The sequence below is a fragment of the Leopardus geoffroyi genome, chromosome C2 (genome assembly GCF_018350155.1).
Source record: "Leopardus geoffroyi isolate Oge1 chromosome C2, O.geoffroyi_Oge1_pat1.0, whole genome shotgun sequence".
NCBI classification, from domain to species: Eukaryota; Metazoa; Chordata; class Mammalia; order Carnivora; family Felidae; genus Leopardus; species Leopardus geoffroyi.
Window position 1 is genome coordinate 128253350 of NC_059333.1, and position 27684 is coordinate 128281033.

The 27684-nt window shown below is 46.0% G+C and overlaps 1 protein-coding gene across 1 annotated transcript in view; it reads right to left on the reverse strand.

The window, feature by feature from the left end:
• Positions 1-27684, reverse strand: part of EPHB1 (EPH receptor B1) — a 432420-nt gene that overhangs the window by 337068 nt on the left and 67668 nt on the right. The window lies entirely within an intron of this gene.

Below are 27684 nucleotides of genomic sequence, written 5' to 3' on the forward strand. Positions count from 1 at the left end.
CACTAATGTTTTCTCCAGAGCCTCATATTCCTTCGATCCCACCCGGTGTATTTTTCATCTCAAATGTTCATCTCCAGGTGTGCCATTTGGACCTGTTCCCTATCTTCTATGTCTCCCCTTACCGTGTTCATGCATTCCTCTATCCTCTCGAAAAGCAGAGACAATTCTCAGCACTGTTACAATCTAAAACTTCTTACTTCCATGAAAACTTGGGAAAGCCAGTATGGAAATCACTGCATCCACTCCTTGTGTTTCTTCCAAGGGCTGATGTCAGTTCCAGCAGGACTTTATTTATATGTGTTCAATAAATGCTTGCTGATTGACTGAGTGCATTTCTGAGATCAGCTCTAAGCAGGTGGATTGCCCAATTCCTATTTACTGGTCCAGCACCTCCCTTGTGCTTGCCCATATCGGGTGTGGGTGCAGCACAGCTCACCCTGCACTATGGAGGAAACTGAGATGCTTTCTTGCCAATATACTAGTGCCCCAGTACCTTGGCCTCTTAGAATGCAGAGTCAAATTAGCCAAAGGAAATAAGGTCTTGGTCATCCAAGTCTTTTGAAAGGAAATGGTATTATTAACTCTTGTCCTGTTGCTTGTTTATGCTGATTTTTGATATTTTGTTTAACTAACAAAACTGTGTGCAATGCTCGCTCAGACTTTGAACCCCAACTAATTAGAACCCACCATATTCTCTAGAAGAACAGATCACCTTCTGATCAAATGAACTTCTGAATCCCCAGGAAGGGCATCTGAGAAGCTGTGGCTTCAAGCATGTATTTTCAAAGAGTTAAAAGAAGGCTTACACTCATTGATTTATGATAAGCATATGCATATAAAAAGGCTTCTTTGAGGCTTCAGTGAAGTGATAGAATGGTGATTGCTCCAGGACTCGGGATTCTTCCAGCTGCTCACTATCCAATAAGGAATATTCAAATCCCCGTTTCCCACACCATCGCTGCTCCCCGACATGCTGCAACAGGGACCGCAGCCTCTGACACGTGGGACTCAGCCAGAGGCGCCCCACATCAGAACACTGCTCGGACGTTTGGATGTCTTTGGCTCAGCAGTCTGATCATAACCACAGGGCCTGATACATAGAAACTAGAAGAGAGGGCAGCACAGGGTAGTGCACCCAGCTCTAGAATGATGAACCTGGGTTCAAATGCCGTCCTTCCATCACCGACCACGTCTGTGGCTTTGCTCAAATCACTTAAATTCAAGGTGGCTACATTTCTTCACCTCTTAAACCCAGGAAAATGGTTTGCGACTCACAGAGTTGCCATAAGATGGTATATGAAATGCATTTATTCCCAGACCAGGAAGGCACCTAATGGTGACTGTCCCTGACCACCCTCTCTGCTAACCAAGGCACGGCGAATATGTCCTCTGAGCATCTTGGCCCTGCTGGGAGCTGCTGCACAGAGGCTCTATGGTAACCAGAAGTTACTCAGGAAGGTCCAATATCAGAACAGGCAGCCATGCCCTTGTCCAGACCCCCAGCCCAATTCCTCTCCACAAACGAAACAATGTCCTTTATTTTTTGATGCCCAACTCAGGGGTCATGGACAGTTGTTAAAAGTTAGCCACATTACCCTGTCCTCCTCCAGAAATCTTAAATATGTCTACTTGACCTTTTTGAGAGGGTTTAAAGTTAGACTGGCTTGCAATCTCAAAATTATGAAACACAAAGATTAAATAGGACCCTTTCAAATTCAGTACTTGTATCCCCCTCCATATTTCTTCCAAGAAGTTGTACATCCCCGTGGGGGTGGAGTGCTCACTACACCCCACGGCAGGACATTTCTTCATAGGACAGCCAAGGCCCAAATCAGAGAGTTGGCATACACTCTGTGTTTGTGAGCCCTCTCCCTTACAGTGACTCATGTCTACCTCTGAGCGTTCTCTTCTCCAGCCTGCCCTCATTTCTTCCACGGGCCTTCTTGGGAGAGGTTTGCAGTGTGGCTCCTTGGAACACACTAAGGTTTGCTTCTCCTCCTTCAAAGTAAAGTGTCAACATGTGGGGATAAGCAAATCAGGAACACGTGAGCTTGTATATCCCTTTCCATTCCTAAGACATTCTCGCTGCAGGCAGAAAGTTTTCTCACAGGACATCCTTCTGCAGGTCTCTGGCTCCGTCAGTTTAGAGGAGATGTTCTCCCCCACCAAACACACACACACACATACAAACACACACAAACATACATAAACATGCACGCATGCACACAAGTTGATTCTTCACAGTGATTCTGTGGTATAGCCATCTGGACCCTGATGCTTCGTAATGGGGAATTTTTTTATAGCTTTAATTATTTCCTCTGTTCTCCTCTCTTTTTTATATACAATGAATCATTCTGTTCCTGAGAGAGGAAAAATAAAAAGATTTTTGAAAGTTATGGCTGTAATTTCAATAGAAGGAGATTGGGCTTTGAGGAATATGAGCATTTGTTGTATTTCCTGAGTCCATTTTTCATCCCCACCGGTTAATGAAGATGTTATTTCTCTCTTGCATTTTGGTTGTTAATTTCTGACAAGTGTTTGTGTGTGTGTGTGTGTGTGTGTGTGTGTGTGTGTGTGTGTGTGTTTAGTTATGGCCCTCAGTTCATCCTTCTTATGTATACTTTATGAAATATTCAGTTCTTCTTGATAGGATGAGGTTTGATTCACCCCTGGCTGTGATTAATTGTGTTAGTATTTTGGGACCTAATTTATGTTTATGTGATTCCTCTAGTGTTTCCATTTTCTTTTCTAATTATCCATTTTTTCCCCATCTTTTTTCCTGAAATTAGTACTGAATTAGCTTGCCTCTGATTGCAGTCTTGGATGCATCCCAAAGAATATTGTTGGACAGCTCCCCATTATCATTTCGTTCCATGAATTCTTTGTTTGGTTTTTGCAATAAAGCTTTATTAACCCTCTGTGAACCCTTATTTTCATTTGCTCAGTCATCTTTGATTGGAAGCTGTGCCAACCTATGGTCAGACATAGCACTCACTCCCACGTTTTCTTCTACTGCCTGCCAAGTCAAGCTCTTTTTAAAAAGTCAGAATTCCGGGGAATAAAAATAAGATCTATGCCTGTGTTAAGGGGCTGCCTTGTCTAAAAGGCTCTTTCTCACTCTCAATTATTCATTTATTTACCATCCTGGTGTGAATGTCTGTTGAGGCAGCTCTGCTGATGGACATAAACCAATTAGCATCTCTTGTCAGGCTCCCTTCCCCTGTGGATCCTGCCTGCTTTATAAAAGAGGTCCCTTCAGAAGAGCATGCCTTCTGCATTGGCTCTGCAGATGGCCACCACTCAGTCTCTGCCAGTGGTCTGTCCAGTGGCCCTATCAGTATGAGGCAGGTAGGACCCCAGGTGGGGCAGCTCTGGAATGGGGACTCATCTCATCCATCACCAACCAAGGCACCTTTATTTCAAGTCAGCCTGGGGTCTGCATTTTGCTTCTTGCTGGGTTTTCCTTGCAGAGAATCCCCTGCCCCTATCTGTCTGCACACACTTGCATGTCCCATCCCCCAACATACACATCTACATACAACATACTACTAGGTACATGCTACACACCTGATCCCATCCACACATGAAACACACCCAACCGCCTCTTCCCATGGAGTCTTTGGGGCCTCTGCCTCCCTAAGAGATGCCATTTCGTGCATTAAGGATGTTGGTAGGAAGGTTCTGGGCCACTGCTAACAAAGGGTCCTCCCACAACCAGCAAAGACTAGACTACCCAGAATCTCCCACAAGGACAGAGTGCTCGAACTATTTGCACCAGACCCTGTGCTACCCTTGATCTGCTGAGGTAAGTGTAGAATTGGTGCTATTCCAGTGATAAACACCTTTATTCCTCTTAATTGCTTCCCAAGTTCCAGAATCCGTGGCCATGTAATTCTCACACATAAAGCAATAACAGCTCTTCCCTCTTGCAAGAAGGACCCAGAAGCCCAATTCCAAGCTGCCTAACCTTCTTATGAAGACACGCTTGGGATTCTCATCAGTACTAAGTGAGCCTGGAAGGCCTGCAGACCGCCAGCACAGATGCTCATCTACTGCGGCCTTACCCTGCCAAGCACTGGCTGGGTGCTCTGATGGTGGCCCTGGAAGAGGAATCTTGGCGGAGCAGTGGTATGGGCCTAGCCATCTGGCCCTGTGGTTCCTGGTGATGGGCCCTCAATGCCATGCCCCCTGAAGTGGCTGGAGCCATCTCTTGGCTATGTGAAGGGTCACTGCAGTCTCCAAGAACTCCTGGTTGGGTGGACATATGCCCACCACCAGCAGACCTGCACAGAGAACCTTTCAGGCTAGGGACAAGAAGGATGGACAAAGGAGAAGGATCAGAAGCAGCCCACGGTTGAACACCCGATATTCAAATGCAAGAAAACAGGCTTTATGTTCTAGCTAAAGCTCAAGACCATGTTTTTCATTTGATTCATCTTGATAGCCATCCTCTACTTATCACATGTGCCCAACTGTCCACAGACTAGCGTGATTTAAACTTTCTTTTACAAATGAAGGCACTTAAATTTTTAAAAAGTGAACCAACAGTGGTACAGATAGTAAGCCAGTGTGTCAAAAATTCAACAAGGTGGTTGGTGTATAACGGAAGTTCAGAAAACGCTGGGCTACATGGCACTGGAGGTCCCTTCCACCCTCAGCACAGGTGTCCTGATGAGAAAACCACGACCCCTGTATATATAGTCACAGTTGCCACCAAGGGTCCAAATCTGCCCTTCCCACCAGCTGTCTGGAAGCCAGAGGAAGTCACAGCCACGAAGTCCCCATCCCCAGGAGCTCTGCCCTCCAGCCTGGGGGGGCTTGCTAGGTGCTCAGCAAGGAGCTCTCCACTCTAGCGGTGGATGGTGACACCGACCCCTGGGTCACCTCTCTCTGTTGACACTCACAGGGTTTCCGTCCTCTCCCTGTCCTTTAATAACTTTAATATGAGCCACCAACTATCCCTGCCTCACATCTGGCTGCTTCTCCATGAAGAGAAAATTTAAGTTTGGAAGAAGGAAAATAAATTGTTCAGAACAGCTCATTGCACCGGAGCCATTTTCTTAAGAAACTGCTTTAAGAGCAGCCTGAAACTTGTTCTTAAGTCATAATATACAAATATCCCTCAGAAAGATCAATGGAGATGGGACCGGAACATCCTCCAGAAGTTTCAGACTTCCCAAAGCCATCCTCACCTGAGCTCCCTCAGGTCCGCCAGCACCCTGGCTGGGAGAGTGGGTGATAATCCTCACACAGAAGCAGAAAGGAGGGAGCTGGCCTTCTCTCAACCACCCTCCCAGGGAGTGTGTGTGATTCACCCCAACTTCACCTGGCAGCCCTGGGTGCTCAGGGGCAAGTACTCCTATTGCTAAAGGGAAGGAGGAAGGCCTAGGGTAGCACATCTTGCCTGACTCCCTGCCTCGGTGGGTGACACTACCAGGCCTGGCAGAGGCTCCCTAGAAACCCCAGATGACGGGGTTGCAGCACAGGTATGAGAGGCTGAAGGTAACACACAGGCCCCAGACCCCTACAGTGGAGCCATCCTCTTCTTTCCCTACTCAGGAAAGCACATGCAAGTGAGAGAGGTGTTATAGAAAATAACCTTGAACCCCTGTATTTCACAAACCTGTGTTCTTTGTTATTAGGAGCAACTTTCTTGTGGTATATCTCCCAACTGATGGTGATCCTATTTCTGCAGTGAGTGCCTTTAGGAAGGTTGGTGTTGAGTATCCTCAGCTAACTGCTAAGGGGGTCTGGCTGTGGGTGGAGGCCTGAGGGTCAGAGGAGGCTAAGGAAAGGTTCTCAAAAAGGAAGAACACAGTTTCAGGGCTGACTCTGCTCCTTGGGGATCATGGTGCTGGCTACTGGGTTGACTTCTCCTCCCCACAGGGAAAGGACCAGCTCCTATGATGAAGTGTATGCATCACTATCCTTTCTGGGCATCCTGTTCATGACACAACATTCTCAGGCCACAAATTAATGGAGTAAATGAAGGATTAACAGACCACAGGATCTGTGGGATCTGGGCCATTATGCCCAGCAAGGGTCCATGCCTATTGCCAGGATCATGACCCCAAGGTCTGCCAGCTGACTCCAGACTCTTCTCAGTGTGGCTCCATTCGTGCAGGACTGGGCCTTATTCAATGGGTTCACAAGTACTGAGCCCTGAGGTGTGCAAACCCAGAGTCAGATGATGAGGAGTCAGAGCTAACTGGGACACACACTCCTGCCTCAGGGACCTCACAGCTCACTGGAGAAACAGGTGCATGGGCAAAAATTCATTCCATCTGATAAAAGCAGCAAGGTCCATAGATAGCACATAACTGCCCCTGCCAAACCTACCCCAAGGGTGGTGTGCTGGAATTTGCTGTGATCCCCAACATAGCATCTGTGGCCCCTTTCTTTAGTAAGACCACCTAATTCTGCTCTGGTAAAATACTCTCTCCCATTTTTAGTCCATGAGATTCAGCCAGGCTCATACCCTCCCCAGCCTGCCCCAAACATGGGCCTTGTTCTAATCCATGACTCCCAAACACAACAACGAGTCCTATGACCCAAACCACCCCATGGAGCCTGCACCTCAGGCCTTTTGCTGGCACCACTATAGAGCATACACCGTCTGTATCTTAAGCGTGAACTTGTGGGTAGCTGTCTCTGCCACCACTTTGGGGGCTTGTCTAAGAAGAAAGCTCACAGGAGAACAAAAAAAGCTCACACAGAAGACAACAGAGCCATGGGATGGGAAAGACCAGCTCTTGGTGTTGCCTGAACACCTGGATCCAGAAAGCACGTAACTTTCTGGTTTTGTGAATCAATAAATTCACTTTTACTTAAAGTTATTTTGAGTTAAACTTCTGTCACTCACAACCCAACAAAGCCTAAGTCGTGAAGGCTGGGCTGGAAACTGGAAAATGAAGAGGGACAGAGGGAGCACAAAGGGCATCTGGGAGATGAGCAAGCAAAGACGGGCCACCCAACACCAGCCTGGGCGTGGTCTGAGAATAGCACTGACCAATCAGCTCTGGGAGTTTAACCAGGAGGTTGGTGTGAAAGGGGCAGAGGAGGACACTGGAGATATGGGCAGGGACAGCCCCCAGAGAACTTGGGAGCCATGACTCTTGTCCAGAAGGGACTGAGGAACCTCAACCCGTAAGCCTGCCTTCCGTTTTCCCATCCCAGCCCCCTGCCCAGCTTAATGGACATTTCCCGCGTGAGAGCAGAATTACAAACTAGGGGTTGTGAAGTGGGAAGGTGCCAAGAGCAGTTTTCAAAAGCTAGCTCTGGAGGCTTTGTGGACCAAGGAGCAGAGGAGGCCAGGCTGGATGCTGGGAGGCCATTTAGGGACGGAGACGGCAGTCTCGGTGCCAGCAGGAGACGACAAAGGCTCCAAAGAGGCCCTGTGGCCACTTCCCTGACCCGTTCCATTTTGGAGGTCTTTAAAATGTCTGCTTTAAAGACCTGGGAAAAAAATAAGTACTTGTGAAGTGGAATAAAAATAGGTAAACATAATAATCATCTCACTTAGGTATAGCGATCTATGGCGTTTCAAGCCAGCTCACAAACATTAGCTCATCACCACGGTGAGAGGTAGTTATTATCTGCATTTTCTCGATGTGGAAAGGAGAGTTCAGAGGCGCTGCATAACTTCCCATGACTGGCAGCACCGATGTGGAAGCTCGGGACAGAACACGTCTACGGGGCCATGCTGCCCAGGCCTCCGTGCAGTCCCCTTAAGGCCACTGCCCTCTTCTCCCTGCAGTTCTGTATGAGCCCCTGCCTTCCACAGGAGTCCTCTCCCTCCTGCCCACATGCACGCGTCTCCATTGCCGGCAGCGCCTCCATCTGCCCAAACACTCCCTCCCAGCTGGCCTTCTGCTCCCTTCTGCCCGCCAACACAAAGCCTGGTGAGATACCAGGCGGGCAGGTCAGCTGTTCCTGGCTGATTCAAATGGAAAGGGATCAGAGACAACACTCCGCTTCTCCCCAGGAGCCAGCAGAGCCACATGCCGAGTCTAAACTGAGCAGCCTGGCTTCCTCGCCTTGCATAACCGACGACTCAGTCCAGGTACAAGCAAGCACCAGGGGAGGCCGACCCCTTGGGAAAATGAGTTCCTAAGGAAGCCCTAGGCAGCACCCAGTAGTGATGCAAAAGCCCTGCCCCCTGGCCTTCCAAGTCAGACAACAAGAAGGAAGGAGGAGGTGGACTGTCTCCCGCAGACAGGCTCAAGCTTGACGAAGGGCCGGACAATGCAGGCTCAGTCTGCTACACGGGCAAGCAGAGGAGGGGCCTCACGAAGACTGCAGACAGGGAGCCCATGCTGTAGAAACAGACCATCAGGTAACTACAATAATGATTGCTGCCCACACATTGGGGTTACTCCTCCTGAAAATGCTCAAGCGGAAAAAGAGGGACATATCTTCACCTCAGGAGTGAATTCTGTGCTTTCAGACGAGGACCGGAGAATCACTGTGTGCCCACGAGGAATTCAACCCAAAAGTCTACCCAGGTCATCCAGGCCACCTTGCTGCCTCTAAGAGCTGAAGGATCCACGATTCCAATGCTATCCACAGACTTTTTTGGGGTTGGGGGAGGGATCAGTGTATGATGCTTTAAAAATCTGTCGCAGGGGCGCCTGGGTGGCTCAGTCGGTTAAGCGTCTGACTTCAGCTCACATCATGATCTCACAGTCCATGGGTTCAAGCCCCACATCAGGCTCTCTGCTGATAGCTCAGAGCCTGGAGCCTGCTTCAGATTCTGTGTCTCCCTCTCTCTCTGCCCCTCCCCTGCTCATGCTCTGTCTCAAAAATAAATAAAAACATTAAATAAAACATAAAAATAAAAACATTAAAAATAAAAACATAAGGGGCGCCTGGGTGGCGCAGTTGGTTAAGCGTCCGACTTCAGCCAGGTCACGATCTCGCGGTCCGGGAGTTCGAGCCCCGCGTCAGGCTCTGGGCTGATGGCTCAGAGCCTGGAGCCTGTTTCTGATTCTGTGTCTCCCTCTCTCTCTGCCCCTCCCCCGTTCATGCTCTGTCTCTCTCTGTCCCAAAAATAAATAAACGTTGAAAAAAAAAATTTTTTTAAATAAATAAATAAATAAAAATAAAAACATAAAACATCTCTTGCAAATGTTAAAAAAGAGATGATTTCAAATTTTAAAAAGTCCGATTTCCAGATTGTGTTAAAGAACATCTGAAGTTCTGGCCTAGCATGCTCCCACTGGAGGTGAATGGCAGGACCAAAGCAGTTATCCTGTGGCCACGGGCTGGCCCAGCCTCCCTGTTGGCATCACCTGCCAGGCCCTGCGAGTTTACACTTCTGCTCTAGAAACAACCCACAGAAGCAGCTGAATTTCTGCTCCTATCAAAGGTCTTCTACAGAGAGCAGCACCTCATTCTCCTTCCTCACCTCTCCTTGAAACCTCTCAGAGCTACCTGAATGACAAACCACTGCCAGTGACTTCCCAATAGGAGCCACTCTGCCCAAACCGGAATCTGAGGTTGAGAGAGACATCACCACCTTGTTCTTATTTATTTCTGTTCTTCAACCCACACCAGAGATCCCTCTACTCATTTAACGCCTCCCCAACTGCCCCTCCTAGAGCTGTCACAGGACATGGTCTGTCCCCACCTGCTGGCCCAGGACGCTGTGTCAGTCTCACTCCTCCAGAAGCCCAGTGGGGGCTCCACTAAATTAAGGGGCAGGATATTCCCTGGCTGTATGACAGGTAGCTCCAAGCAGAACCCTGTGAATTGACAACAGCATGCAATGAGTCTCCACCACCATATGTCTTCAGTAAATATACACACTATTATTGCTGAGATGTAGATTAGATAAAAAGACAATTACTGGGATTGGTTATTAGAATACGGATAGATTCAGGATATATCCCAAACCATCTGGGTCACTTAGATGTGGCAAATATACCCCCAGAAGAATTTTCCCTTACTTGGGGTAAGGGTGGGGTGAATTAGGTATTAAGGCCAGTATAAATGACAAATCTTTTCTCACACTCAGAGCAGCAAAACATTCTGGTCACAAGGAGCACAGGAGAACCAGAATAGAGGAGAAATCATTGTCTTTCCCTTCACATCCCTCCTCTCTCTCTCCCTCCCTCCCCAGGCCTCCTCCCCCATTCCTCCCTCCTTTTTTCTCTTTTGGGCATGAGTTGCTCATCTTCCCCCAATCTCTGTCACAGCAATAGCAGTTAATTTAGCATAATTCTAATCTAACAGTTCAAGTTTCAGGGTCTACACTAAGAAAGAAAATTCCAGGTGATGTGTCAAATATTGAGAAATGTCACTTTGTGAATCTTGACCACCACATGAACCATGTCAGGTCCATGGCATGCTCCCCAGTCCATCCCCACCCCTGTCCACAGTCTCTCCAGCTGATCAGTAATTTACCCGCTCAGCAGGTAAATGACTGAGCAAACCACTCAGAACCCCGAGAGGGTTCTCTCAGGATGCCAGGTAGCCCAGGGATACTAAGAAAAATAGTGTGGTCCCTGCCTCATGGGACACCCAGTCTGATGGGAGAGGCACACAGGAATATTCTCTTCCAGTGCTCTGTGATAAGTACCATGATGGAGGGAAGCACTAAGGTATTCACCCGTCATTCTAATTTATGGAAAGACATTGAAGGAGCTTAAGCAGGGAGTGGCATGATCACTCATGTAATTGAGTAAATGAGATGTCAAGAAAGCACCGTTCTGTCCACGATATTGTTAGTTGGATTGTTATACAATTGGCAGCCCCCACTCCAGCTTTCCTTTATTTATTGGAAATCTGTGGTGTGTAATGTGATAGGTTGGCCATAAAAACGTCTAATCGCTGCATGTGAAATAGCCAGGTCTTTCAGCTTTGCATGAAAATGGCAAATTCTGCTTACTGTTCCAGGACTCTTTTATAATCTGATTAATTGTGCTAGATCCAAATTATAAGGAATAGAAGAACTAAGGCACTCTGGGAGAGAGAACTAAGACACTATTTGCAAAAGGCCTGTCCCTTGAACAGGAGCCATATTTCAGATGTGCTTATGAGAGCCCAGGTAAACCATGTCAAGGCTACTTTGTGAGGTATGCTGAGAGACTCCAGAGTGGGCAGGATCATCAGTTCTCTCCTAGGGAGGCAAAGCTTTTACCCCGAATCCAGTATTCCTTTGTGAATTTGTCGTAAGAGGCCACCCTTTATTCTCAGACGTCAGGTGAGGATGAGAGCAAACGGAACGCACCCAAGGCAAAATGAAGAGGTGGGACACAACCAGAAAGTCAAGGATTTTACAGAAGCAGGGGGAAAAGAGCAGGTGCAGGTGGATAGAAGAGCAATTTGGCAGCTCCTGTGTTACCACATAGAAACATAGCATCGAATGATTGCTATCAATTAGCTACCCAAGTGGTTCCATTCTAGTGTCTCTGGATTTTTCTCAGACACCATTGTTCGCACTGGTAGCCTGGTGCAATTTACTGTAGTAATAACTCCTTTAAGCAGGCTGGCTGTAGGCCACCACGGGGCCACACCGATGTGGTCCCTGTGAGGATAACTCAGAACTTCAAGACAGCTACTACCTACTCCACCTGTTCCCCTCACACTCACACGTGCTCCCTCATCTGCAGCTACCTGGATGATGATGATCATAACTGCAAAGACCCCAGGGTCCAAGCAGAGTAACTCCTCTATGGGGGGTCGCCCTGGGCCAGCTAGGTAACACTTTCCCCAGAGACCCCGAAACTCTCTGTTTTGGGAGCAGCACCCAAGTGGGTTTGTCTTAGAAAAGTGGCATGGCTTTAGAGAAAGTGGCGTGGCTTAGAGAAGAGTGTTGGAACAAGATGAAACTGGTTTTGAAGTTCATCTCTGCCACTTACAAGCTTGGATGACCTTAGGCAAGATGCCGGACATCTTTGAACTTGAACTTACTGTAACATTGAGCAAATGAAACCTCCTTTGGTAGGTTACTACTGAAATTAGAAAAACACTTGCTCATAAATTCACTCAATAAACATACTGAGAGCCTACCATGTCCCAAGCACTGTGCTAGGCCTTGTTCAGAGCAGAACCCACACACAAATGGTTCCTGCTCCAGGAAAGTCTATGCCCCCAGTGCATGCAAATAAGATAATTGTGATAATCATGATAATTATAAGTGTCATATATATGATATATACATGATATATGATACATACATGATAAAGCAAGAAGATAGGCTAAGCAGTAGTAGAGGGTGTTATTTAACTAAGGTAGGCTAGGAAGATGTCTCTGAGAAGCTGGCATTTAGGAGACCCTGAGCGATGAGAAGGAGCAAGTCCCAGGAATCCTGGAAGGAAACCATTCCAGGCAAAAAGACTAGCACCTGCAGAGGCCCTGAGACAGGAACAAGCATGGTCTGTTAATTGGCCAGAAAGGTCTGTGTGGCCTGGAAGGTACTGAGAAGTAGGAAGCAAGGTTGCAGAGACAGGCAAGGGTCAGAGCACATGACGATAACCCAAGGGTCATGGCACAAAGTTGGGGTTTTATGCCAAGTGTAATAAGAAGACAACATGGGGTTCTGCATCAGAGAGAGAGATTCCCTGACTAGAATGGGTGAGAAGGAACCTGGAAGCAGCGATGCCTGCTGGGTAGGAGGCCAAAGCTTGCTGGGCAGCATCACGTAGTGCAGGTGGAGGGAAGTGGACAGATGCAGGAGGCCCTTTGCAAGAGGAGCCAGCAGGGTCCGTGGGTAGACTGGATAAGGGCCATGAGGGCAAGGGAGGGATTAACGGTGACCCATGCTTTGGGGCTATGCAGTCAGGTAGATCATAACGCCATTTACCGTGACATAAAGAGTGGCAGAAGAACGGTTCCATTTTGGACATGCCTTGAGTGAGGAGCCTGTCAGACGTCCCCTTGGAGGGATTCAGGGGCAAAGGGGAAATATGTGTTTGTAGTGAGTGGACAGTCCGGGCCGGAAATAAGTTCAGGAGTCATCAGTGTTTACTTAGTATTTAAAGTCCAGGCAGTGGTTGAAATCCCCTAGGGAGCCCTGGAATATAAAATGCAGTGTACTCAATAAAGGCAATAATAATAATGACCACACATAATAAATAATGAATACAGCGAGGTGGCAGCCCAACAGCCCCACGTCTACTTGGTTTGTTCCCAGCAACTGAATCCACTTGGAACAAAGGACTCAGAGAACTCCAGAGCTTAACATTCCTTCCCCCCACCCTGGTGAGGTCTGGGGACCTCACTTGCTAAATTCTCCCCTCCTTCAGCTCAGCCAGTCCCTCAGCCCAGAGAATTGGACAAATTGACTCATTTGTTGCTCAGATTGTGAAGGGAGCCCACCTGCCTAGCCCCAGGGGCACACGTGCAATAACAGAAAGAAGGCGGCAGTGTTATAAATAAGTGATGGCCTTCTCGTTAGGCCCGGAGCTGTAGACATTACCCAGCACCACTCTGTCCCCTGAACTGCAGCTGGTTTAAAAGGTTGTTATCTGATATTGTTTTAGTAACCAGGTATTTCTATGGCCTCCCTCCGGCCTACGCTTTTCTAATCTCTGCTGCATTATTAAGCGGAGGCCTTTCTCCCTGCGCGGTAACCCACCATGAAGGGTCCCGGGCCACCCATTCCAGGGGCCGGAGCAGGGGTCTGAACTATTAGAGAAGCAGCAGCCTGCCTGGTGTATGGACCAAACTTGGGCTGAGAGGAAAAGAGGGAGAGTCAGGACTCTTCTCTACCACTCTTGTGCCATGTAAACGAGGCAAGTTGCTTAACTTCTGTGAGCCTCAGTACCCACGCTAAAAACCAGGGAGATGCAGCTAAGAGGAAGCCGATACTACGTTCTTACTCTATACAGGGAACATGGTGATTCTCATTTCATTAATCCTCAGGTAGGTACCTCTGTCCCCATTCTATTGATGAGGCTCCTAAAACAGACTCTGCCTCTGTCTCAGGTTTTCTGCGGCTGGAATGTTCTTGCACACTGCAGCTGAGGTCAGGCAGTCCCAGGTAGTATTAGATGATGCCAGTCTCTGCCCAAGATTTCAAATTCAGTGGGATCCAAAACTTGCCATGCCTGCTTGGATCCCTGTACAAAGTGGTCAGTGCCATCCTGGCCTTCCTGCATAGACAACCCCTTCCAAATACGCCTCAGGTGACCCGAGGGGAGCACTCCCTTTTGTGAGCTAGGGCTACCCCCTGCTTTGCTCTGCCAGGGGATGGCATCGTCTTCTCTTTCGCACGCCCTAATGGAATACACTTAGAGTGGGCAGGCTGGGACTATGCTTTCCCAACCTCCTCCTCTCCACCCCCATGAACTCTGCTCTGGGCATCTTCCTTGCTTAGATGAGATGCTCACAGATGCTGCACATCAGGTCTGGGTATGGACTAATGTCATTATGTCTCTCTCTGGACTGCTGGCTCTCCTCAGGAAGGCCAGAGCTCACTCTCTCTCTTGCCCATCTCCTATGGGTCTAGCTTACCCTCTCAGCATTCACTGCAACTGGCCCATCTATCCAGTCATCAGAGAACAAACTTGGGCAGTGAAAACTCTCTTTAATGTCCTTATCTGATTCTCCTGCTTTACCTATTGTTTCTATTTGCTCTGTCAAATGTATCGACCCAGTGCCCAGAGCCTTGTGACAGCTCAAGGAGACTCTTGCACTTGTGTCCCATGAGTGAAGTAGAATAATTACCCACAGTATGCTGTGTGTGTCCCCACACCTGTTTGCCAGTTGTATTTGATATTACAAATACTTAATTTAATTAGCTATTAATAAACCTATTAAGTATGAATATGAAAAAGAGCTGCTGCTTCTATGACACTAAGTTGAATGCTTTGGAAAGACAGCAAACACAAATTGCTAACAAAAAACCAAAACTGCTCACTTTTTGGACAGGGCAAGACAAAGCTAAAAGATCAGAAACAAAATATCACTAAAAAGCTAGCAGATTTTGCACTCAAAATGCTTCAGGGTTTTCAAGTTCTTATTCCACATAAAGAAGCCAGAAGTGGCCATTAGAGAGGGTGTACTTTAGATGGCCAGAGTAGAATGACCCCTGGGCATGCAGCAGACCTAAGAGAGTGATTCAAGGTGGGGCACAGGCCTTACCCTCCAGGGTCCATCACAGGGCTCTTCCTAGGAGTCCCAGAACAACAACTCTTACTATTACTTCCCACTGAATCTATCCTGGAAGGTTGCAGTCCCAGCAGCTGCCTGCAGGCATCTTGGTAAGGTCACATACAGACTCTGTGAGAATGGCATCACCCCAGAGGGAGTGACCAACAAGGCAGAGAGAGAAAGCAGATCCATGCACTGTCTGACCTTCTTGGCCCACTGGGAAAGTGATAAATTCTCTGTTGGTTTAAACCATGTTGGGTTAGGTTTTCTATCACCAACCTAGCTTTCTCTCCTCTATGAACTCTATTCCCCTTCTGCTTTCCAGACGTCTTCTCCTTCTTCTTCTCCATCATCAAAGCTAACATTGTGTAATACCACTAATCCTTCCAACAGCCATGTGAAGTAAGTACCACTGGGAGGAAACTGAGGCTCAGAGACATTAAGTGATTTTCTCAAGGCTACACAACACGTAAGAGCGAGAGGCAAGATCTGAACCCACTTAATCATCCCTCTGGTTAGAGCTCATCAAACCCTGAAGGCTCGTGGCCTCAAATGCACCAAGTGGTTGTTCAGTGGCACATGACAGCTATGGGAGTAGCATGACAGCTGGCCTGCTCTGTGGATTCATTATTTTCCCATGAGGAGGCCGATTCTGTGCCTTATAGAAATGTCCATTACTGAACAGGCCACAGGTATGGACCGAACTGTTCACCAGTCTATTTTCCCTGCTATATGATAAACAACTTAAAGCTAAGAATGTGTCTTATTTCTGTTGTATCCCCAGAACCTGACACATAGTAGGTGCTTCATAATTGCCTAGTGAACTGAACTGTAAAAGTGGGACACTTACTCCATCTATTTCACTTCCCAAATCCTCCACAAAATCTGCTCCCTCCAAAGACCAGCTTCTCCAAGGAGTCTCCCTGATGCGTCTAGAGGTTAAGACTACCCCCTGCCCCAGCATCAGCACTGTACTTCCCCTCCCCCACGTCCCCCTCTACATCTATTTCCTTTCTCCATGGAACACAGAACCTCTGGATTCCTGTAACCCTCAGCACACATTACAGCGGCAGCACCCAGGAGGCAGTTTATTTTCTCCAAAGTACCCTGCCCATAATGAGGGTAAATTACCACCCACTGGGCAGTGGTGCCTTTGCATGCGGCCTTGGGGTCCAAAGAGCTGAGCTTCATGACCGCTGATTGATGAAAAATGATGAGTCTCCTCTCAGTTATGCTCTTTAAGTTAAAATATAACTCTTTGTTAAAACAGCCAAGGCAGAGATCCTAAGTAGCATTAATCATGTCTACATTTTAAAATCTGATACATAATTTAACAACGAGAGGCGAAGAAAGATAAGCACTTAAGTACAATTTGGTATCTTTTTGTTAAACCTTGATTCATCCATCAACGCTTCACCTAACCCTAGTCTTCTTCCCCGGCTGCAGCAGAAACCCGCCTTCAAATCTCCCTGAATTTTGCGTTCAGAGATGAGGTCTTTACTAATTGTCCTCAGGGTACATGCTCCACTGGTTCCAATTCTCCCTCAGTGCCCCAGCTCTGTTCCCAGTACAGGAGGAAGGGACGGTTGGTACCAGAGCCCCTGGGAAGGAGTCCCCAACACTCAGTGCCCACAGCATTTCCCCAGATGCCCCGGGAGACCAGACTACTGTCCACTCGGCCGTCTCTCCTAACTGCCAGCACAGGACCCAGTGAGAAGTGACATGGCACAGCACTCCCGAGTAAAGCATTTTCCAAGATCTGGTCTCTGGCCACCTACTTTCTGTATACTCCCTCTTAAAAGATCTCACCTATTCCTTCGTCTGAGTGAGTCACCATCTTTTGCTTCTGTGAACTTTGCACCAAAATCTTGAACTCAGTTCCGAGCCTGAGATTCACTAGCAGGGTCAGGAAATCAGGGCCAAGGGAGGTAGAGAGTGGGACTCTCCATGCCCATCACCAAGTCATATCTGAATGCCCAGCTCTGAACTTAATAATTAAACACCTTTTCCCCAAGGCACCTCTCCATCACACTTTCCAACACCAGACTTGGAGCCAGAGTGATGGCGGGTCTGTCTTCTCACCTCTGATACTGAGTCAGCTTGTTTTGTTTTGTTCTGTTTATTTTTGAGAGAGCACTAACTTGTGCATGTGCACACAAGCAGGGGAGGGGCAGAGAAAGGGAGGCAGAGAAGCCCAAGCAGTCTCCACGCCCCAGCACTGAGTGGGAGGCTGAGCTGGAGAACTCACCAACTGTGAGATCACGACCTGAACCAAGATCAACAGCAGGAAGCTTAACCAATTGAGTTACCCAGGCACTCCCTCAGTCAGCTTCTGAAGCCTGTTTTTCCCTCCTTCTCAAGGCCACTGCCACCTCTCCCTTTCGCCTGCCTGCTCCTCCCAGGTGGGGCCCTTGGGCTGCTCCTGGAGCTATTGCAGTAGTTTCCTACCTGGCTGCTATGTGGCTCCTGCTCACCCCCCTTTGTCTGTCTAGCACTTCCTGATTAATTTCACAGAGCCCCACTGTGGTCACACCAATCCCTTTATTAACACTGTCCAATGCTGCTTCTGTTATCTGAGCAGTGGGCTGCTGGGTAAAATGTACACAGAAAATGAGAGGGAGTATAGGATCCTCCCCTGACAGAATACGTACATAAGTACACATATAAAGTAGATACATACATACATATGTGCATACACATATAAAGTAGAAAGACGTCAATGCTCCATCATGGTATTTTCAGAGGGAGACTAAAGATCTCTGTCCAGCTAGCATTAACAACAGCTGAATTAAAGGTATTCATAAGGCTAATGAAGGAATGTGCTCCATCAGGGAGAATGGTCACACCCAGAGAATAAAAAGAAACTTCTCGGGGCGCCTGGGTGGCGCAGTCGGTTAAGCGTCCGACTTCAGCCAGGTCACGATCTCGCGGTCCGGGAGTTCGAGCCCCGCGTCAGGCTCTGGGCTGATGGCTCAGAGCCTGGAGCCTGTTTCCAATTCTGTGTCTCCCTCTCTCTCTGTCCCTCCCCCGTTCATGCTCTGTCTCTCTCTGTCCCAAAAATAAATAAACGTTGAAAAAAAAAATTAAAAAAAAAAGAAAAAAAGAAAAAAAAAGAAACTTCTCAGAGAGAATTAAGCCATGGCCTTCCCAGCACTGTGCCCCTGACACACTCACATGCACACACGCATTTCCCATTCTCAGTGGAAGGGATGAGTCCCCAGGTATTCAGTGATACATCAGGGCTGGTGTTTCACAGCCCCAGACTGGCCTGCATAGCTCAGATTCTCACCTGCCAAATGAAGGTTTTCTGCCCCTTTGGAGTTGCCTGAGGGGCAGGGTGTCCTTGCCAGACAGCCTGGGTGTCTGCTCCCCTTGGAGGCTCTGCTCCCAGGGTAACAAACACACAGGGCTGGGTCCACATATGAGCCTCTGGATGCATGAAGTGTGTGACTCCGCCCTGAAGAGATGGATCTGTCCTCCACATGCTGATGAAAACAAATGTCTAAGTCTGCAGCTCAAAGATCGAGCTCCCCATGGTGTTGAAGTGCCCTATAGGACCTAGCAGATTACCCTGCCAGCTGCCCAAGGATCCTCCTTGGCCCTGGAAACCCTAAAAGAAAAATCAGCATGAGCTTTGGAATGAACCTACCAGGTTCCACCTCTATCCACTCTCACCTCAGCAGTGGCCCACTCCTCAAGACACCTGTCCAGATGACCCCAGGATCCTAGGAACCTCACAGACCTTGACCATCAGGCTGGGCAGAAGATAGTAGGTACTGGACATGAAAAAAGTGGTCCCTCACTATGGGCAGCTCTCTTTAAAAGCCCACTTGGTCCAGCCTTACAGAGACTGACACTCCTTTCGCGATGCTTTTGTTAAAATCAAACACAAATGGAGACTAGCCGTGAAAATCTCCTGAGCAGACAAAACAAGTTTAGTCATACAAGCAAAGCCTGATTTAGCTTATTTTGCAAGACAAGTGAGGCTAACTTGACCGGGGTCTCTTCTTGCTTATGACTCTGAAAATCTAGGTGAAACGAGTAAACAATTCACTTTCAACTAAGAAAATTCTAGGGGCACCTGGGTGGCTCAGTCGGTTGAGTGTCCGACTTCAGCTCAGGTCATGATCTCATGGTTTTTGGGCTTGAGCCCCATGCCTGGCTTTGTGCTGAGAGCACAGAGCCTGCTTTGGATTCTCTGTCTTCCTCTCTCCCTGCCCCTACCCTGCTCATGTGTGCACTCTCTCCTTCTCTCTCTCTCAAAAATAAACATTTTAAAAAAATTTAAAAAAAAAGAAAATTCTAATATTCTAACCAATCACCATGAAGAACAGCCAGTGCCTCTACACAATGTAATCTACTTTATAACAATATATCTCCAAGCCTCATTCCATGTTTTGGTTTGAGTGTTCCCAGTTTGCAAATTGTCTTTTTCGTGTGCACACAATAAACTTTTACTAATTACTATTTCAGTGATTCATGGGTTTTACTTCTTTTTTTTTTTTTCCTGAACTTTGATACTTTCTTTGCCACACACAACTGCATTCAAAGTTTAAAATTTTGAAAAAGTTAAATTTCTAACTCATTCTCACCATACTGTCCACACACAATATCGAGAGACAGGGGAGGATAAAGGAGAGAGACAGAGGCATTTTTCAGCAGCTGGTCCACCCTGTCCCAGCCTCTTTCCCACCGTCTGGGGCTGGTGTTACCTGGGACTCAGGTGTGAGGACAGGGGCAGGAGGCCTCTGTTCACCCTCCACTTGGACAAGAGGCTGTCCCTGGTTCTGTCCTAGTTTAGAGTGACCACCATTCCTTTCCCATTAGCCACCTCAAAGAGACCTATTTTAGCAAGTCCCATTGAGAAGGTCCCACCCTTCTCCAGATAATTCCGTTTCTTAGCTTATCCTTCTTTTAGGCATATGTTGCATTGAACCATGTGAAATTGCCTATATTCAATCATTCTGACCTTTAAAAATGTGATTTCATTCACTTTAATCCAATACAAGCAGGTGTGAATATACAGTCTAATTACCCTGTTTTTTAACTCAAAAGGTAACATATTAAATACTCTGTTTTGCATCTGGCTTGTTTGACTTAATAAATCTTGGCAATCTTTCCAACTCAGGTCATTGAGAGCATCCTTTTTGTTTTTTTAACAGCTGCACAGTATTATTCCATTGTGTGAATGTTCCATTAGTTATTCAACCAGTCCCCTATGATGGACATTTGGGTTGTTTCCAATCTTTTGCTATTACAAACAGTAGAGCAAAGAATTATCTTGAACATCAGTTTGCACAAGTATATCTGCAAGAGAAATTCCTAGAAATGGAATATCAGGGTCAATGGGTGTATATATTTGTAAATTTGACAGATTTTGCCAAAAGGCCCTCATTAAGAATGTGCTAATTTACATCCCCACTAGTGATGTTTGAGAGTTCCCAGATCAGTGATTCTTAACATTTTTCCTTTAGATCAGTGTTTTCCAAAGTGCAAGTTGTGACTCATTACTGAGTCATGAAATCAATTTTGTGGGTTGCAATCAGTATTTCTTAATGAAATAAAATAGGATAGCATATAATAGCATCAAGAAGAATAAAATGGAAAATACTACATTGCCTGGGGACCCAGAGCAAAAGTGGCAGTTTGACTATATGTGAAAGAGATTCATATGCTAATCTGGGGGCATTGGCTGGAGGGGCAGGGGACAGCTGGGACTCTCTATGGAGACAGAGGTGCTGGTGGATGCCGCTGTGGTACTCTCCACCTACCTTGCTAGCACAGGCGGGCTCATACAAATGTGGCACCTTCCTGCTGCCTTGCTAAGGCTGGCGGGAGTGAGGAGTTGTGGTGGTCCCCCAATCCCTGGCTGAAGCCAGTGAATGTGAGGACAGCATTCTCCCACTCCCTTATGGAAAGCCCACAAGCCTGTGAAGACAAAGCACTCTTCTGCTCCCTTGCTAAAGCCAGTGGGTACACAGACACGTCATTTTCCCCACTGCCTTGCTGAAGCTGGCAAGTGTGTTCCACCCCATACACTCTCCAGCTGCCTCAATAAAGGCAGTGGGCACATACAACCCACACAGGGGATGCCTCTTGATCACTTGGCCCTGGGGGCCAAGGGAACTTGCATTCCTGGGCTCCACAGAACTGTACCAATTGGAAAGACAGTTCTCGGCAGGCCACCACCCTCAGGACACCACACAGACAGCAGATGGAAACACACCCACTACCAGCCTTCCTGTGGCAAAGGCCTATTTGCTTGTCCTGGAACTTCCATCTGAGGGACAGACTTCAGGTTTGACATACCTCTAGAGGCTACAGAAGCACTCTTAGGGAATGGAAGCAGGGAGACATCATCCTTGCACACTCCTGTGGCCTTGCTACAGCTCAATAGTACCTCCCAGAAAGGAGCTTATACAGTTGCCTGGAATCCAAGTTTTTGCAACTGTCACCTGAGGGATGCCTCCAGATCTTCTACTGGCCCACAGGGATTAGGGTTACAGCCCCACACGACTATATAGATCTGCAGAATTTAAAAGCTGCTTCCTGAGGGTCCCACTACCAATTGGCCTGAAACTAGGAGCTAAGTGAGATCCCTCCCTTTGGGACACTGACATGTCTTGGCACACCCTCAACAACAGGGATATATTAAGAACACATCAGGCTGCTTAGACAATCAAAGAAGGTTCAGAAGAAAACCAAGATCTATGGCAAGGCTGAACAATAAGTTTCATCACCTACACAAGGCCACTCCTTCAAGACTGGGAGAGATACCTGTTTTGCCTAATACATAGAAATAAACACAGAGAGTCCAGAAAAACGAAGAAACAGAGGAACATATTCCAAACAAAAGAACAAGATAAAACTTCACAAAAAGACTTTAATGATATGGAGATAAGTAATCTACCTGAAAAGAATTCAAAGTAATGGTCATGAAGATGCTTGCTGAACCACGGAGAAGAATGAATGAACACAATGAGAACTCCAACAAAGAGAATGAAAGTATAAGAAAACACCACCAAACAGAAGTCACAGAGCTGAAGAATGCAATGAGTAAACTGAAAAATACAGTCAAGGGGTTCAACAGCAGATTAGATGAAGCAGAATGGATCAGCTACCTGGAAGACAGGGCAAGGGAACTCACCAAAACAGAGTAGAAAAAGAAAAAAGAATTTTAAAAAGTGAAGATAGCTTAAGGAAACTAAGGACAGCATCAAGCAGAATAGCATTCACATTATAGAGGTCCCAGAAGGAGAAGAGAGAGAAAGAAGCAAAGAACTTATTTGAAAAAAAAAGAATGGCAGAAAACTTACCTAACCTGGGGAAGAAAACATATATCCTGGCCCAGGAATCCCAGAAAGCTCCAAATAAGATAAAACCAAAGAGATCCACACCAAGGCATATTATAATTAAAATGTCAAAAGTTAAAGATAATAAGAGAATCTTAAAAGTAACAATATAAAAACAACTTATTATGTACAAGGGGAACTCCATAAGTCTATCAGAAATTTCAGCAGAAACTTTGCAGGCCAGAAGAGACTGGGATGATATATTCAAAGTGCTGGAAGGAAAAAAACTTCTAACCAAGAATACTGTACTCAGCAAGGTTATCATTCATAATTGAGGAAGACATAAAGAGTTTTCCAGACAGGCAAAAGCTGACGGAGTTTGTTACCACTAAACTGGCATTAAAATAAATGTTAAAGTGATTTCTTTAAGCTGAAAAGAAATGGCCCTAATTAATAACAAAAACACAATAAAGTAAAAATGTCACTGGAAAAGGTACATATATAATAAAAAGTAGTGTATTAATCACTTCTAAAGCTAGTGTGAAGGTTAAAAGACAAAAGTAATAACGTGCCTCAACATAATAAAGGTCGTATAGGATAAGACAACAGCTAACATCATGTCCAGTGGTGAAAAGCGGGAAGATTTTCCTCTAAATTCAGGACTAAGAAAAAGTTGCTCACTCTCACCACTTTTATTCAGTGGTGTATATAGTATTGGAAGTCCTTGCCAGTCCAATTAGTCATGGAAAGAGGGGAAAAAAAAAAAAAGGCATCCAAATTGCAAATAACAAGACTGTCACTATTTACAGATGACATGATTTTATATACAGAAAACCCTAAACCCTCCACAAAAAAAAAAAAAAAAAAAAAAAAAAAAACTATTTAAACTAATAAATGAATTTAGTAAAGTGGCAGGGTACAAAATCAACATACAAAAATTGGATGCTTTTCTAAAACTGTAAGTCATTAATAAAAGAAATGGAGAAGACACAAATAAATAGAAAGATATTCCATGCTCATGGATTAGAAGAATTAATATTGTTTAAATGTCCATAGTGCCCAAACCAATCTACAGATTCCATGCAACCCCTATCAAAATTCCAACAATATTTTTCACAGAAATAGAACAAATCTCCTAAAATTTGTGTGGCACAATAAAAGCCAAAGCAATCTTGAGATAGAAGAACACATCTGGAACCACCATGCCCCCAATTTCAAATTATATCACAAAACAGTACAGTACTGGCATAAAAACAGACACTGATCAATAAAACAGAATAGAGAATCCAGAAATAAACCTACACATCTATGGTCAATTAATTTACAAAAAAAGGAGGTAAAAACATACAGTGGGGAAAGGACAGTAAATGGTGTTGAGAAAACTGAATGGCCATATGCAAAAGAATGAAACTAGACTACAGCAAAGGAAACCATCAACAAGATGAAAAGACAACCTACATACTTGCAAATCATATACCAATAGGAGAAGATACATACTTGCAAATCATATACCAACAAGGGGTAAATATCCAAAATATATGAAGAACTCATAAAACAACAGCAGAAAACAATCCAATTAAAAAATGGGCAGAAGACATGAACAGGCATTTCTCCAAAGACATCCAGAGGACCAAAAGACACATGAAAAGACACTCAACATCACTCATCACACAGGGAAATGCAAATCAAAACCACAATGAGATACCACCTCACACCTTTCTGAATGGTGATTATCAAAAAGGCAAGAAACAAAAAGTGTTGGTGAGGATGTGGAGAAAAGGGAAACTTTGTGAACTATTGGTGGGGATGTAAACTGGTGCAGCCACTAAGGAAAACAAAATAAAGTTTCCTCAAAAAGTTAAAAATAGAACTACCATATGCTCCAGCAATTTCACTTCTGTGTATTTATCTAAAGAAAGTGAAAACAGTAATTCAGAAAGGTATATCAACCCTATGTTCATTATCTACAATAGCTAAGATATGGAAATAACTTGTATCCATTGAATGAGTAAGAAGATATGGTGCATGCGTGCACACACACACACACACACACACACCCAAGAATACTACTTAGCCATAAAAATGAATAAAATCTTGCTATCTGCAACAACATAGATGGACTTTGATGGAATCAGGCTAAGCAAAATAAATCTGAGAAAGACAAGTACCATATGATTTCACTCATGTGTGGAATTCAAAAGACAAAACAAATGAACAAACAAAAATCATAGACACAGAGAACAGCATGGTGGTTCCCAGAAGGGAGGGCGTGTGGGGAGGGGAAGAAAGGATGAAGGGGCTCAAGAGCCACAAATTTCCATTTGTAACATAAATAAGTAATGGGGATATAACGTACAGCATGGTGACTAGCGTCAATAATATTGTAGAGAACACCTGAATGTTACCAAGAGAATAAATCCTAAAAGTTAACTGTAGTTGATGATGAATAGTAACTGGACTTACTAAAGTGATCATTTCATAATGTGCACAAATATCAAATTGTCATGTTGCACACCTAAAGCCAGTGTAATGTTATATGTCAATTATACCACAATAAAAATTAAAAAAAAAAGAAATGCCATATTTATTTGAATGTAGAAAGGTTAAGCACTGTTTGGAGAATTTTTGTTTCAGGGATGAGATAGAGATAGAGATAGAGATATACCTAAAAAAACGCATGCATACATACACACACACACACACACACACACCATATTCATGCATCCACACAGACATACATACACAGAGTGTGTGACAGAATCAAGATAATGTATTTTTTACCACATACATCATGGTCAAAAAGTTTTAAAGTCAATCTTAGATCTTGAACTTCTTCAAGAATCTGAGAAAGACTATAGAAACTCTTCTGAGAAAATGTGCCCCTAACTCTCTGACCTCTGGGAGGTCCATGCAAAGACCCTGGGTTTGGAGCACGTCCTGGGCAATGACTGTGAGCAGAGCAAGGACAGGCCGGTGGGATTTTTTGCCTTCACGTCCACTATGGTCAGCCCAGAGGGCAGTGAATGGGCATTCTGAACACATCTGCTACACTGAATAAATGAACAAACAGCTTCCTCTTGACATATAACCTCCATATGGCCTCTCCCACCCCTTCATTTTCTCGGGGAGAAAACTCTCATGGGGAGACTATTCTCCACCTGCTGTTTTGGCTCTTATGAAAAGTAAGGAGAAAGAGCAGGTTTCAGGGCAATAGAATAATTAATGTCTCTCCTTCAAGTCCACTGACTTCTTTAAGGAGCCTGTGGCTCCTTAAAGAATTAGAGCAATCACAGAAAGACTGGGAGGGGAGGCAGAGGGAGGGAGGGGGAGGCAAACTGGAAGGAGAGGAACCAGCAGTGCGTGTGTGCAAAGGTATCCCAACAAACAGAGGAAAGGCCAGCCAGTGAGCTCAGGGAAGAAAACAGCCAGCCCTGAAGTAAAGAAGCCCTTCCTTACATCTGGGAACAAGGGTCCAGGTCTTCCGGAGCCTTCTCCTGACACTGGAATTGCTAAGCACGGTTCAGAACTCACAGAACAGGGGATTAAAGGAAAGGAGGGGAACAGAACCTCACATGAAAGCAACTAAAGGCAGCGGGGCTCAGAAGAGGAGCAGAGGAGGTGAACAAACATCAAAAGGCCTAGTACTGGGCCTAGAACAAACATCAAAAAGCAAAACACCATCTCTGCTGTTCTCAGCGTAACAGAGGACAGAATGCGCCACTTTCCCCAAAGCGTTTTTCCCTGACGAGAAAGACTCCATCCTGACACCAGTGGAGGCACTGCCATCTCCCACAGCACGGTCTCTGAGCCCCCCACCTGCCTGCCACCCACCTCCCCAGCGAACGCTGACTGGAAGCTGGGAAATGGAACACAACTGTTGTCGCCACTGTTCTCCATCTTACAAGGGACGTGGTGGGACAAGGGCCACAGTCTGGGCATAGGACACTGACACAGCAGGCCTGCTTTCCCTGGTCTCTACATTAAATACGAAGCTGGGGGAGAAGATACATTAGAAAGAAGGAACAATGCTTTGCAGGGTGTGCCACACCTGTTCTATTTCCAGGCTCTCAGGTGAAAGACGACATTCAAAATGTTGAGCTTCTTTCCCAAGGCTTGCTCCAGGAGGTCTGGAATAATAGCCACTCTTCCCCGGAACCAAGTACAGTAAAAGACTGTTAAGTCTTTAAAAACCCAACACAAATATTGATTCTCCTTTTACCTAATTTCTTCCTTCTTTTGTTCCTGGTGGAGCCTGCTTCCATCTAAGAGCACTGGGTTTAAAAGACAAGCATACATAAGGTTATTGATTTCCACCTAAGAACGCGGCTGCTTTTGAAGTGAGCTCACATCAAGTAAGCGGGGGTCCGGGTGATGTCCCCGCGATCCCAGCCTCTGCAGGCGGGGACTGCTGGACAGAGACAGAAGGGGCTCTTTGACACACTGACACTTTGTTCGTGTCAAAATAGAGCTCTTCCTTAGAAGAGTGAAATACATTATTGTTAAAGTTTGAAAGTTAATGAGTAATTATAAAAATCAATGGATAAAAAATAAGTAAAGGTCAACTACTACCCTTAAAAAAACACAGTCAACTATACAAGAAAGATGCAACTTACTGCTATTTTTAACTGATACCCTGACTTCTACAAAGGAACTGAAATGGCTTGTATATAAGTAATTGCAATACGATGTGAAACAGACCAATCAAGGCCAACATACAGACTTAGAGGAGCAGCAAGAAGACATGTCTAAGTGGGCCTTGGGGAGTAGGTGGCCAGGGACAGTTTGGGAGAAACATCTTATTACTTCCAGCAATTTACCAGTTAGCTGGGAGACTAGAGTGGCTGAGTGGAAGGTCTTTGTACACACAGGCCTGGTGAGAGAGGAGGAGAGACAGGGAGGAAGACAAAAGGGAAGACAGAGGTGGCACGAGGCCACGAATGCCAGATCTGCCATCAGGGGAGTCTAGGGCCCTAGCTGATGTCCAGGTTCCCCTGGAGCAAAGCTACACACAGGCGCTGGCTCTCACAGCCACAGTGCCAAGGACGGCCCCAAGTTCCATCTTAAGTGGAAGGAAAATAGCACCTACAAATGTCCATGTGACTTTGGGTCAAAGTGACTCTGTCAGACGTGGTGCATGCAAAGTCCTGAGTGTGTCCTGCAGCCCTTCCTATTCAGGGCCCCAGGAGGACAGCCCCTGACAGCTAGTACCTGCTGTGAGCCCCTCTGACTCCAGGAGGAGGAGCAAGAGGGTCACCAACTGTGCCATGGAACTGAGGAACTCTGCAAGAGAGACGTC